Genomic DNA, 13,040 nt, shown 5'->3' on the forward strand with positions numbered 1-13,040 from the left:
TTGCATTCGCGCGTTTTTCTCGGGAAGAAAAAGTTTGTAACCGTGTCTGTCTTACAGCTGAAATCTTTTCGGAGTGGTGTAAGCGCGTCAAGCGCTTGTTAACCAAGTCGATAAAATTATTCTTCTCTATTGCCAGCTTATCATTGTAACGGGAATACAAAACCTTGAGCCCTTCACGTTGCAATGTATCCAGCTCTGATTGAGTCAAGAGCGAGGTTACAGATACTCGCCAGGGATAGCAATTATGAACAAATCTGATGGCTTTCCTTTGAGCAGGTTCCAGTTTATCAATACGTTTTTTGTATATAGATCCCAGGTAACTGATTCATATTCGAGGGAGGGCCTAATTAAAGTTTTGTAAGCTATCTTTATTTTTTGGTTTATTTTCGCAATTACCTTCTAAGGTATCCAATTTAACGCATGACTTTATTATTAAGGTATGAAATGTGTTCATTCCATCTGAGGTCTGAAGTGATAATTACGCCTAAATATTTGATGCTTATGATTTGTACCTTTCTACAACGGAAAGAGTGTGATTATCTGTGGAATATGTGAAGCTTAGGGGATACCGTTTACCCATAATTGACATCGCTACCGTTTCATTTTTTTTAACACTCATTTGCCAAGTTGAGCACCAAGCTTGTATTTTCGCTAAAGAAAAATTCGAAAGAAAGTGGTCGCAGGAGCTTTGAACTTGATAGAGGATGCAGTCGTCTGTGAATAGTCTAATTTTAACTGGTATATCCTGTACTATGTCATTAATAAACACTAGAAAAAAACTTGCAGAGACATCTACGTTTGTATCCTAACATGTAAGGCGCGATAGCGATACTTCAACTCCCACGGAGCGTTTTCGTACGCAGCTGCTGCATTTCCGATCTCTGCTTCACGAGCACCAAAGACTATTGAAATGAGAACGACTAGCAACCAGAGTGTGGCTTAAAATGTGAGCATGAAAAGGTGGAAATACGAGGTGCTGGTCAGTTTCAGCGAAGAGGAGTCAGTATATCACAATGTTTATTCCGTGATGTCTAGGCCGGGCTCAACAATTTTGCTTTTTTCGAAGAGAGAGAGAGAGAGAGAGAGAGAGATGATCTGTGTTCAGGCAGAAATAGCTGTGGCTTACGAAAATGGGGTAAAGAAATGGAACGGAGTCTACGGCACCATTTCATTTTATTTCATTTTTTCATCCTTAAGGGCCAGAAGGCATTACATAAGGAGGGGGGGGGGAGATGTGACGAGATAGGGTACAATGTTCAATAGAACAAAGCCAATAAATATACACAGGAGACAGGAACCAGAAATCACATGAACGTAACTAGAACAAAAGCAAAAAAAGAATAAAGGATGTTTTAGATATGTTAAACAATTTCAGAGCAAAACTAAGTACAATTGTAAAACGATTAGCGATAAACACGGAGTAGTTGAAATTATCAGGAGAGATGCTTGAAAAAAATTTTAGTTCAGCTTTGCGCAGAACGTTTCCCGGTCGGCGCATGATGCGGAGTCATCTGGTAAGGCATTCCGAAGGGCTATTCCATTAGGAAAAAATGAGATGATAAATGCTGACGTCCGTCCATTTATATGTTCAATGGGTCTGCAGCGATTTATGCGCGATGAAGGTCTGTGTGCAGATTGGAGCAATTCATGTCTTGAGCGTGGGGGATAGTAGAAGCGGTGAAGAAGGTTTTAAAGCGGCTGGAAGAAGGGAAGAAGGTTTTCAAGCGGCGGGATTCAAGAGTTGGGAGGGAAAGAGAGTATTTTAGTGCGGTAACGCTGGTTTTGGGCGAGTATTGCGAAGATATGAAGCGAGCAGCGCGAATTTGGATGGAGTCTTATTTAGTTCTTAGGTAGGGTTGTAAAGAATGTCAGATTGCTGAAACATGTTCGAGTTTAGGTCGTACGAAGGTGATGAAAGCTAGGTTTTTGAGATCGGGGGATGCGCACTTGAGGTTGCGTCGAAGGTACCCCTTACAAAAATGGTTATTGAGATTGAATTGAAAGTCAATTGACTTTACTCAGTACATTGTGTTGACAGTCAATTGACTTTGAATAGAAATTTTGTATTGAGTTCTCGTTGAAAATTGGCCGCCGCGTTTCAATTGAAACTCAACGCTGAGTTTCAATTGAAAGTCTATTGACTATAGTCAACATGTCTGTTGATTTTCAATTGACTTTCTGTTGAGTCTCAATACACTTTTCCTGTTGAGTTCCTGTTGTGACGTGTCAATTGAAAGTCTATTGAGAAAAGTCTGTTGAGTTCCAGTTGAGTCTGTGTTGACTCTCTATTCATTCTCCTGTTGAGTTCCTGTTGAGAAATGTCAAATGAAAACCTACTGAGCATATTCAAGACAGCCCGTTTGATTTCCTGTTAGTTTTTTGTCAAGTTATTTCAACAATTGCATAGTAAAGTTCAGTTAACTGTACCAAATATATACTAAGTCTGCTTCAATATTGCAAAAACATTCTAAAAACTGTCGTCAAGGTGTCCAATGAGCAGGCGAAATAGTGAGGTGTTGCATGGCAACGCTTGCTTTATTGCTCACGAAAGCATCACGGGAGGGCTGGAGCCTCGCAGGGTCCACTTGCCTACTTGACTGTGTAGCCTGCAAAATACAAGAAACAGACTTGTTTGTTTGCACCAGTCAAGTACGAAATGATGATTGCATCCCTTCTCATTAAGCATGCTGGTTTAAGTACCTGGCTATTTTAAAAGTTACCTGGCTTGTATGTTTGGAAAGCAGGGAGATAGCAGTTCAACAAATGTATAAGCTTTCCTCAGATTTTAATGCCGTAAGCCAAGCTAGCCGCATCAATTAATTCTACAATTGGTAGGGAGTGGAATGCCTTTAGTTGAATGCCTTCCGCATTAAGGCGCCTGAAATCTACAGGAACGACTATGTTTCAAGGCGGCAGGGAGCCAGAAAATCACCCGCATGGGTCCGTAATCGTGTCTTCCACATCTTTCAGGCCCAAAAGAAATCCAAATAGGTCTATAAAGACTGGTAGACCCACTACCTGACAGGAGAAACCCCAAACCTGTGCAAAAGCATACCTGTCAACCTGTGGATTTTGTTTTTTGAAATTTTAATGCTTGAAATCTCGTAAAACAAAATTAGAAAATTGTCAATTCGCATGAACTTGTTTACAAAACAAGCCTTGATTAAAAAAAACTAGGATCAGATGGTACTGTAATCTAAAGTTACTACATCAGGCAATCATCGCAAATGGCTTTATGAATGGATGAGCACATAATAATAATAATAATAATAATAATGAAACTTTATTTCTGTTTCATAAACACAGATATGGATACATAAACACAGATACAGAAAAAGGAACCGCGGAAAAAAGCTGTCATAGACAGCTTGACGAGGCCGCAGCCCCCTTTTTTCTCAGACAGCAGCATCGCGACAAAAGAAAACACACAGTTATACAGGCAACCGAAAAAAGTAACAATAAAAGCTAAAACCCGTCATTTTCAACAGGTATAAAAAGAACAGTTAAACAAGAAAGCAAATGAGAGACATAGAAAGGTTAACGCAGTTTAGTACACATGACACGTAATTGACGTTTAGAACATTTATAGATATCAAAATCGGCGCACTGAAATACATTTAAAAGAGAAGGCAGGGTACACTGTATGCGCTCTTTCCCAGTGTTTAAACGGGATGTAGGGACCGCCCAAGTTTCCTTATTCCTGAAAGGGTAACTGATTTCTTTCTGTTGCAACCGGGCCAAATTACGCATGTAGTTTATGTTTATCTTGGTTTCTATTTTGAATCGGTTACTCAAACGATAATTGTACAAGTTGAAGATTTTGATTACACCACTTTTAAGAAAGAGGTCTCTGGTTGGCTCCCTATAACCTTTGTTATAAACGTGACGAAGAAATTTTTTTTGCAGTAAATAAACTTTATGTAAAGAGGAATACTTTGCGGTACCCCAGACAAGTTGACAATAATTTAAATTAGAATAAAAAAGAGAATTGTACAGAAGCAATTTCACAGATTTGGGGAGAATGTACCTTAAACGACCAACGACACCAGTGATTCGAGCCAACTTATTTATAACATGATCAACATGATTATCCCACGACATGTTTGCGGAAAACACGACACCTAGGCATTTGAAGCTATCCACAAACTGTAAATTTCGCGAATTTAGTTTAATGGGAGAATGAGAGGGAACCGGTTTGTTTTTAGGGCGAAATATAACTGCTTTTGTTTTATTTTCGTTAATTCGCATGTAGTTTGCATCAGACCATTTGTGCAGCGCCTCCATCGTGAGATTGCATGTACAGATAAGTTCATCAATATTATCGCCAGAAAAAAACATACTAGTGTCGTCTGCATAAATAACAAGTGTAGCTGTGTCACTAATATTTACAATGTCGTTCAAATAAAGATTAAACAGCAGAGGCCCCAGTATACTGCCCTGCGGGACACCAGAGACCACAGGGCTAACACTGGAGTAAGCGTCATTTATGTGGACAACCTGTGTTCTATTAGACAGATATGACGTTATCAACAAACCAGCAGTGCCCCTAATACCATAACACGCTAGTTTCTTGATCAGTAGTTCATGGTTCACTAAGTCAAACGCTTTGGAAAAGTCTACAAAAATTCCTATGACCAGAGCCTTATTTTCAAATTGTGTAAGGATATATTCTTTTTGATGCAGTAGCGCCAGTTCTGTTGATTTGTTTTTGCAGAAACCAAATTGATTTTCCGTAAGGATGTTATGTTGATCAATGAAATTAGACAATCTACAATGCAAGATTTTTTCAAACGCTTTAGAAAAAACAGGAAGAATAGACACAGGTCTGTAATTTCCAAGGTCATTGCGATCCCCACTTTTGTAAAGAACAGTTACTTTTGCTATCTGCATTTGTTCTGGAAATATAGCTGTAGTTATACAAATATTAAATATATGTGCGAGAACTGGCGCAATTACGTCCACGACATATTTAACGGGCTTCACTTGGATGTCATTAATGTCACGGCACCGGCTGTTGTTCAAATTTGAAACTACTGACATGACTTCTTCTACACTAACTGGTTCAAGAAATATTGTTTTATCATTGTGCACATTTATATACTTGCATGCATCCTGCGATGAACCGCTAGCCGCTATGGTCGTGAAATGTTTGTTGAAGGCATTAGCTAGATCAATTCCAGAGAGTTCTATCCCGTTAATATTTAGGTTGCAAAGTTCATTTTGGGGCTTCTCAGGCTTCAACAGAGAGTTTAAGCGTGCCCATACTAAGTCATTCCCGACATTCTTGGCTTCAAGCAAGGCCGAGTAATATTCTTTCCGAGCTAACCTCAGTTGTTGTGTTAGCTTATTTCTAAACTGCTTAAAGCACTTAAAATCACCACTTAAACGTGTATTTAGAAACGTTCTGTACAATTTGTACTTAAGTTTAATTTGTTGCCTCAGATCTGGCGTAATCCATGGTTTTCGGATTCGGCGAGATATTTTACGGGTTTTTAAAGGGAAGTGAGTTTTGTATATTTCCGTAAATATACCAAGAAAAACATTATAGGCCTCTTTGTGCTTACTTTGTGCTTACCGACTAGTGCTTACTTTGTGCTTACCGACTAGTGGAAAAAAATACATGAACCGTGATGGAAAAAAAAACGTGGCAAAAAGAACGTGACAGGAAAAATACATAACTTGAATTTCGCAGTCTTTTACACTCTTGTGACGCTGAAGTATGGTGTGTGCCTTGCAGTACGTTTACCAAACAAGTAGCACTAAGCAGCCGCTTAAAGGGATCATATGAGACATGGGTATATCCACATTTTTGCCTTCATCATAACAATGCCAGAGGGGTATACCAGTATAACAAGGCCGTCTAATGCCAGTTTACACACAAGGAGAACACGAAACAGTTTTGTTTGGTGAGGGGAAAAACATCAGTTTCTGTAAATGAGAAATAATTTAAAAGCTTGTATCCCTTTGCTTGGCGAGAACACTAGCAGCACTAAAACAGTATAGTGATACCATGCCGACCAATCATTTGGGTAATTCCTAGAGGCAGAACATCTGTCAAAACAGATTGACTAAGCCCTCGCGCAATGCCGGTGTAGCATCAGTCAGTGGCACGTCTGATGCCACATTCAGCCAAAATGTTATTCAGTGATTTTGCTATTACTCACACCACATTCAGCCCAACTTATTCAAAACTGCTCCGAGAAAGGCAGTCAGCAGGTTGTGATTAGAAGCAATGGCAAATTTCAATTTACGCTAGCAAGTCGAGCAAGTGCTTAAGTCAAAACTGGTATTCATCAGTTTGAAAGTTTGACGCCTGTGCATGTTCTAGCGCAAGCCGCCTAGCACCTGTGACAAAAATTGGCAAATGAGAAATTCACGGAAAGATACATGGTGAGAATTGGCACTTAGTGGTAAAAGACTAATATATGACAACAGTGTGCAGTCTGTTTCCAACTACTACTAACGCAGCAGGTTTTTTTCTGCATTGGTTTTAAAGCCAAAGTGTCTGCTTGCCTTTAGGGTGCCGAGGTAACACATCAGACTTGTGTAAAGATGTTTTGGGTTTAAACCCTACCTTCTGCGGATACATAGTCTCTATTTTCCAAAAGCAATCAATGAATTTGTTATATTCTTGGGCATTATTTTTTTAGCTGGGATGAAATACGGTTTAGGCCACAGTTGTCACTGCTCTGCACTCAGGGAACGCTCTTTCTCCAAGCAATCGTTCAAATTAATACGCAAATATATTGCTGGCTGCCAGCACTTTAGCTTGCAAGTATATTTTACCGCCATGTCTCCTAACTGGTTGAACACACTATCCTGTTTGTGACTGGTAGATCTGCCTCTCAGCCTAGCGCTGTCAGGTGTGCTTGCATGGCACAGTATTCGTGCGTTTGTTATTGATCCGACAGGCACTTGTTCGATTCAACCTCTTTCATTTTTTTTTCATTTTTGTTAACTTCGTTCGTCAAACATTTTATTTATCTTCATCATGGTGTTCTTTCTTTTTTTATGACACTTCGTACTAGGTAATTCATGGCTGCTGCTCCGTTCTGTAGCGGCACTGCATCTGGGATTTTATTCATTCGTCAATTGCCTTCAAAGGTTTTGTTAGATCTTTAGCTTAAGATACATACAAATATAGAACACGCGAAAGCAATACAGCAGCGCGGAAGACAATAAAACACTGATTGATGTCAAAATGTTGTGTGCCGGTACAATAGCCTCCCCCTTCAATTTGTTACACTTACGTACAGTATTTTTGCAAGGCTGAAGTGAAATCATACCCTTTAGGTCGATCTGGAGACGGCGGGAATAAAAACACTGTTCATATACCGACAAATAACCAAGTCGTGAGTATCGCCATTCAGGAAGGTCTGCACAACATTTGTCATGATGAAATGTACAGTGTGCGTCAGGCTTGTCTAGGGCAAGCGAGTTCACGGCTCCGGAGCGTGCTGGCGACATCTGCTGATAACTGCTGGGTTAGAGATAGCTTGCCATTGCGCGCGCGCGGATCTCGGACAGGGTCGGGCCGGTCGTCATTTCGCATGGGCCACTGTTATTTGCAGACGCCACCACCCACGAGGGGCACTGGTCTTCCCCAGTGCCAGCCATGAGCGGTGACAGGCCAGATAGACGCGCCGTTTGACGCGTTTATCGCAGGCAGTTACGTAATCGCATAAAGCAACGAGCGCCAATCTTCTGCATCTCAAGCGCACCAAACGGAAAGCACGCAACAAGAAGTCACTGCAGGGATTTCGGTCGAACCTGTTGTGCGATTACGTAAGTCCCTGGGGTGATAATGCACCGCGTCAAATAACGCAGTGATCTCTGGCGTCACCGCTCACGGCTGGCACGAAGAAAAGAAGCACCCGTTGCGGGTGGTGGTGTCTCCAAATTTTAGAGGCCAAAGCTGAACGACGACCGGCCAGGGCCTGTCCGAGATCCACGCACGCGCAATGGCAAGCTATCTCTAACCCAGCAGCTATCAGCAGATGTCGCCAGCATGCTCCGAAGCCGCGTGCTCGCTTGCCCTTGACAAGCCTGACGCGCACTGCACAAGAGCGCTCGGAAAGAATGAACTTACCTTATAACAACGTCGCTCCCAGCGGGGCTCCCAGCGTGGTGAAATTGACGGATCCCAAAGCGTGGCTAACAGGGATGGTAACACCTCACTTCGCAAGCTTCTTCACCGTACGATCACAGCGCACAAACACAACACGACACACAAAGGATGTTCACCGGCGGTAGAAGAGCGCATACGATGGCTTTTCCTTCAATAAATTCGATGTATCGCCAGCTGCACTGCAATGTCTGACCTTCGATGCTGGTTGAAAAGATTCGCACACGGCACATAAATCGCCAACAACACGAGGAAAGCTATAAATTTGCACAGAACTGCGAGAACGACCGCACGACCGCACCACGCCGGACCCCGCACATCCGGGATTGCGACCAAGCGACATTGGCTTGGTTTCAAGTCGGTTTGCGATGGCTATGCCACAGCTACGCATTCTTGTGAAAACTGAGCGTGAAAACATTGACACGAGATATCAAAAAAACCTACGGCGGCTTGTGAGTCCTATGTTAATATTTACAATAATCTTTTATAGAATTATTACCAACCCCTCTAGCAGCAGTAATAATATTATATTGCAGATAACCGAACTCTGCCGAGGTCGCAATGTTGGCTGTCAGCGCCACTGGCGGCAGTGGCAACGCCGCGTACTAGACATTCGTGACAGCGCGGTCACTTCCTGCGTAACTGTCCCTTTTGAAAACGTCCCTTTTGCGTCCCTTTCATCGACGTACTTCCGGTTAAGCAGTGGACTCTGGTAGTAGGTTTGCCGCGCTTGTGCTACGTCACTTCCGGTTGTTTGCTTTTAGCCAATCACGGCTCGCCAAAAGGGACACTTTTGAAAGGGACGCAAAAGGGACAAAACTCGAGAATACCGCCCCAGCTTAGCGTGGGAGGGTGCCAGAGGAACCAAAAGAACTGGTTATCGCCGGGTGTGGAGGTGGATGGCACGTCTTTTGTGTCCGGGCGCCCGCTTCGGCGAACTGCAGCAGGAGAGAGGACGGAAGAATTCTGGAAAGTCCAATCTTTGAAAACAGCTTCAAAGTTCTTGATCTGCTTGCGGGCGCAGGATATTTGCTAGGCGCTTGTGTTTGAGAAACGTAGTCCGCGGACGTGTTGACATCGTTAGCGAGAGAGCGGTTCGGAGTGTAACAAGCGGCACGCCAGCCCACTAATTTGTTCGGTTTCTCTTTTTTTTTTTTGTAGTGGCGTGAAGCAGTGTCAGGCTCGTTCTTTCTTTTTGTGACCCTGTGCAGTAAAGATGAGTTGTTAATCAGCGCTTCAGTTTGTCTTTCTTCATTGTTTTCTTCGTTTGTTCGTTCGTTCAGTTCGTGTGAGCGGCGGCGCCTTGGACTGGCGTACGGAGTTCTTTTGCAGTGAAAGAACTGTTTTCACCTGTTTTAATAGAGCGTAGATGCGCGTTTGCTCCTTGTGGAATTCTCTGCATTCCACATTGCTGTTCTACTGTTGTTATCATAGACAGTTTACGGTATCCTCAAGGAAAGTTATGTATGACGGGGAATAGAACTCGCGTCCTTGGGCTCAGACCACGGCGGGGTGCGCGAGTGATAACTGGAGTAATGAAGTTCACGAGCGAACGACGATGACGCCAAGCCTGCGTTCGCTTGTTTTAAAAGTTCGCTGTGTACAAAAATTTAATTGTTCTTTTTTCGAAGTTTAGGGATTTACACCAAAGTTTTGCTGTTTTTTTTCTGAGTGTTTATAGGCACAATTTCGTCACTGGAATATTCTTGTGCGTTTGGGTTTGTGAGATAAGTATTCATTTCTGCAAAACAGCGCTGTTAGTATCGTGCCTCCACAGAAAAACACTGAATCATCGCACTAGGATGCGATGTCACATATGCCTTTTGTAGATGTAGCAGATCGAATCGCGTTTTAAATGTACCTCCTCCACACCTACCTTCCCGGGACACAAGGTATCACAGCATTGTATGTGTGAAAAGAGGTAGGGGGAGGGACGACTTTTTTTTGTCCCCAGAACTGGGACCCGAGATGTGTAGCCTCCCCCCCCCCCCCCCCCGCCTTTCCGTTTTTTCCCGGCCAGATATGCATGCTTCATGATTCCGCTCCAACTTTCCCGGAAGACTGACTTCGAATATGTCCACTGCCGCTAAAGCGGAAGCTTAGCAGCAGTAGTGGAGATTGCTCACTCATTATGTCAATGCGTGCTAAGGTATAAAGAAGAAAATGCGCTGCTATAGGGACCGGGCAGCTGTACGGGTGGCGCCACCACTCGGCGCTCCCCTCGTTAGTGGAATGAGCCGGTGCATTCGACTACACAGCCTCGCGTTGTTTTTGTCGTGTTTGCTTCGGTTGTTTGAATGTCTTGGCGGTGTTGTGAGCGGACATGTGAGATGAAACGAAATCTAGACAGATTCGTTGGGTTCTTAGATGCAGTAACGCTACGTAAACTTGTCGGACGCTTCTAAATTTGGGTATCGGCTACAATGGCATGAGCGCTTTTTGCAGTGATCTACGCTTGGCTCCTCCCGTTCTGAGTACGAATAAAACTACTATTATTAGTATTTATTTCTTCGTAAATGCACTAGCGTTGTGCCTGGCTACATAAACTTATTTGACGCTTCTAAGTTTGGGAACGGGCGACACTGACATGAGCGCTTTTTACAGCGCTCTGCGCCTGGCTGCGCGCTCTCTGAGTAGGAATAAAATATTATATTAGTATTTATTTCTACCATTTTAAATTATCCTCACTGGTTTCATTGACTACGGTTTCCACGCCAGTCTTAGCGCTGGGATACCTCGATACGTTTGCTTTGAAGAGAAAGGCACTTGCGTACGAGATGGATTACCGTGTAGCCGTAGAAGTGTACTTTCTTTCTGTACCCGTAAGCTTTGTGCCTTCGGTTTTCGTGAGCGACACTGTGACAGCATGGGAGCCTGAAAGCCGAAGTGGAACTCCCACGTTTGTGGTGGTAATTTTATCAAGAGCCAAAGTTATTCACCCACCCAACATCCCAAGCTACAAACCATCCCTCCTCCCCTTCCCGTTTTCCCACCTGCGGGTAATAAAGGCTGGCACCGACAGTTTAAAAATGTGGCAGTGTTGACGTCAGCCGGTGTTATTTAATGGTTAAGCATTCTTTAGAGAATTCCTGAAAAATCGTGTAATGCCTGGTGAAGACAGCAAACACGCGCGATTAGTTGCCTCAAATATGGGTGCACCAGCCCGAGTCCTTCGGCACAGACACATTTCCGACACGCTGGAAAAAGTTCAGATTTGGAGAGGGGTGCATGGAAGTTCAAAATTAAACAGAAAAATCATCTAGCCCTCCATCTAATGATTACGATGGTTGAATGCAAAACTTTCTTCACGCGAAATCGAATGGGAAATGGTCAAAGTCAAAGACGCTGCGATCAAAAGACAAACTGCGTGATGGTCAAATTCGAAGCTCAGTTAGACAAATTTCAAATCCAGAAGACAACCAAGGTAACACACACTAGAAAGCTTTGCTATAAAACAACATCATCGTCGTTAGGCGGAGGAGTGCAAGATTTTTCAGGGGTAGGTGGCAGCTTGACCGCAGCATTCTGTTGTGAAACTGTGTACAGGTTTCGGGCGCCCTCCTGTTTCGCGTCCTTCATCCACTCAGGAATTGGTTTTTCAAAAACCATTAACCAACTAGCCAGCAACCATTGAAATTCTTGCAAAGCAATGCTCCTCGATGACAAGCAATAACGTTCTATTATCATGCGGTATTTATTCTTTAACGATTCCCGATAACTGTTGTAGGAGCATTTCGGTGAACTTAAACACGTTTCAGCCGTAGCTAATGAAGTTACGGAAGCGTCGACCATCACAATTTATGTTTTGAGGTAAATCTTAGAAGACACCTGCAAACTTTGCCTTTCGCTTGTGCACGACGCCGTTTCATCGTCAGCTGCAAAGGCCAGCGCCGCAGCATTCCTGGATCGTTTGCACACACCGGCTTTGTGGGAGCATTTAGCTGCAATATACTCCTCGATACGCGAAACTGCATGCAGGCATAAAAAAATCGCATAAAGGAACGGACTTTCACTTCCAGCTCGGCTTCCAGCCTGGCGCATTGAGCGTCGTCTGCTATTTGCAAATACTGAGTATGGGCGTAAATCACGCACATGGCATGCCTCGAAAAGGTCACATCCACGTTCAAGATTTACCGACCTGAAAAAAGCCCTCCTGGTTATGTACGCTTTGCAACCCGCACCGCAGAAAAAAGACAGAAAGCCATGAACAACAACGCTGCGCTGACCGCCACCGGCATTCCACTGACGAGCGGTTCGCCACGGGCGGCGCTGTTCGCTGAAGCGACGGTGGTGCCATACAACGGCCGCCCGGTCCCTATAGCAAGGAAACGATTCCGCGGGAGTCACGTGCAGGAAGAGATGAGTCACTAGAGTTTTGTCAATGTTTATTTTCATTGTTTTGTGCAAAGCATGTTGCGGCAGTATTTGAGGAAATGCAGTCAAAAATTGTCCAATATAATTGATTTCCCCACTTAGCAGTTATAATTATTATTTGGGCGAAGATGCTGCCAGGCGTTGCGCTTCTGAGCACGAGGTCGCGGGTTCGATTCCCGGCCGCGGCGGCCGCTTTTTGATGGAGGCGAAAGGCAAAAACGCCCGTGTGTGCGAGATTTCGGCGCACGTTAAAGATCCCCAGGTGGTCAAAATTAATCCGGAGCCCTCCACTACGGCGCGCCTCATCGTCTGCGCTGCGTCGGCGCGTTAAACCCTACAATCAATCAATCAATCGAAGATGCTGCTGGTAAAGGCTACTGGCCTAAGGAGTTTTATCAGCTTTGAAAATTAGGCTCGAACCATAAAACATGGACAAAAAAGAAGGACACTGGTATATATTTAAACAACGTAGCACCAACTAGCTCGACTCTCAATTTTACTTGATTTTTGTCAGTAGAAACTCTATTGAGTTTCAATTAAA

At 43.6% G+C, this 13,040-nt stretch overlaps 1 protein-coding gene and 1 long non-coding RNA gene across 2 annotated transcripts in view; one reads left to right on the plus strand and one right to left on the minus strand.

Annotated features, from left to right (window-relative positions):
- The window catches only part of LOC144177985 (ATP-binding cassette sub-family C member 2-like), a 603,957-nt gene that overhangs the window by 306,750 nt on the left and 284,167 nt on the right, over positions 1–13,040 (plus strand). The gene's annotated exons all lie outside the window — the stretch shown is intronic.
- Positions 2,517–8,645, minus strand: LOC144178013 (uncharacterized). Its single transcript, XR_013323917.1, has 2 exons — positions 8,090–8,645; positions 2,517–2,606 (listed from the first exon to the last, which is right to left on the minus strand). It is a non-coding gene; the product is annotated as an uncharacterized LOC144178013 (long non-coding RNA).

Source organism: Haemaphysalis longicornis, unplaced genomic scaffold (assembly GCF_048455015.1).
Source record: "Haemaphysalis longicornis isolate Haplotype H1 unplaced genomic scaffold, Haemaphysalis longicornis Haplotype H1 scaffold_1, whole genome shotgun sequence".
Taxonomy (NCBI): Eukaryota; Metazoa; Arthropoda; class Arachnida; order Ixodida; family Ixodidae; genus Haemaphysalis; species Haemaphysalis longicornis.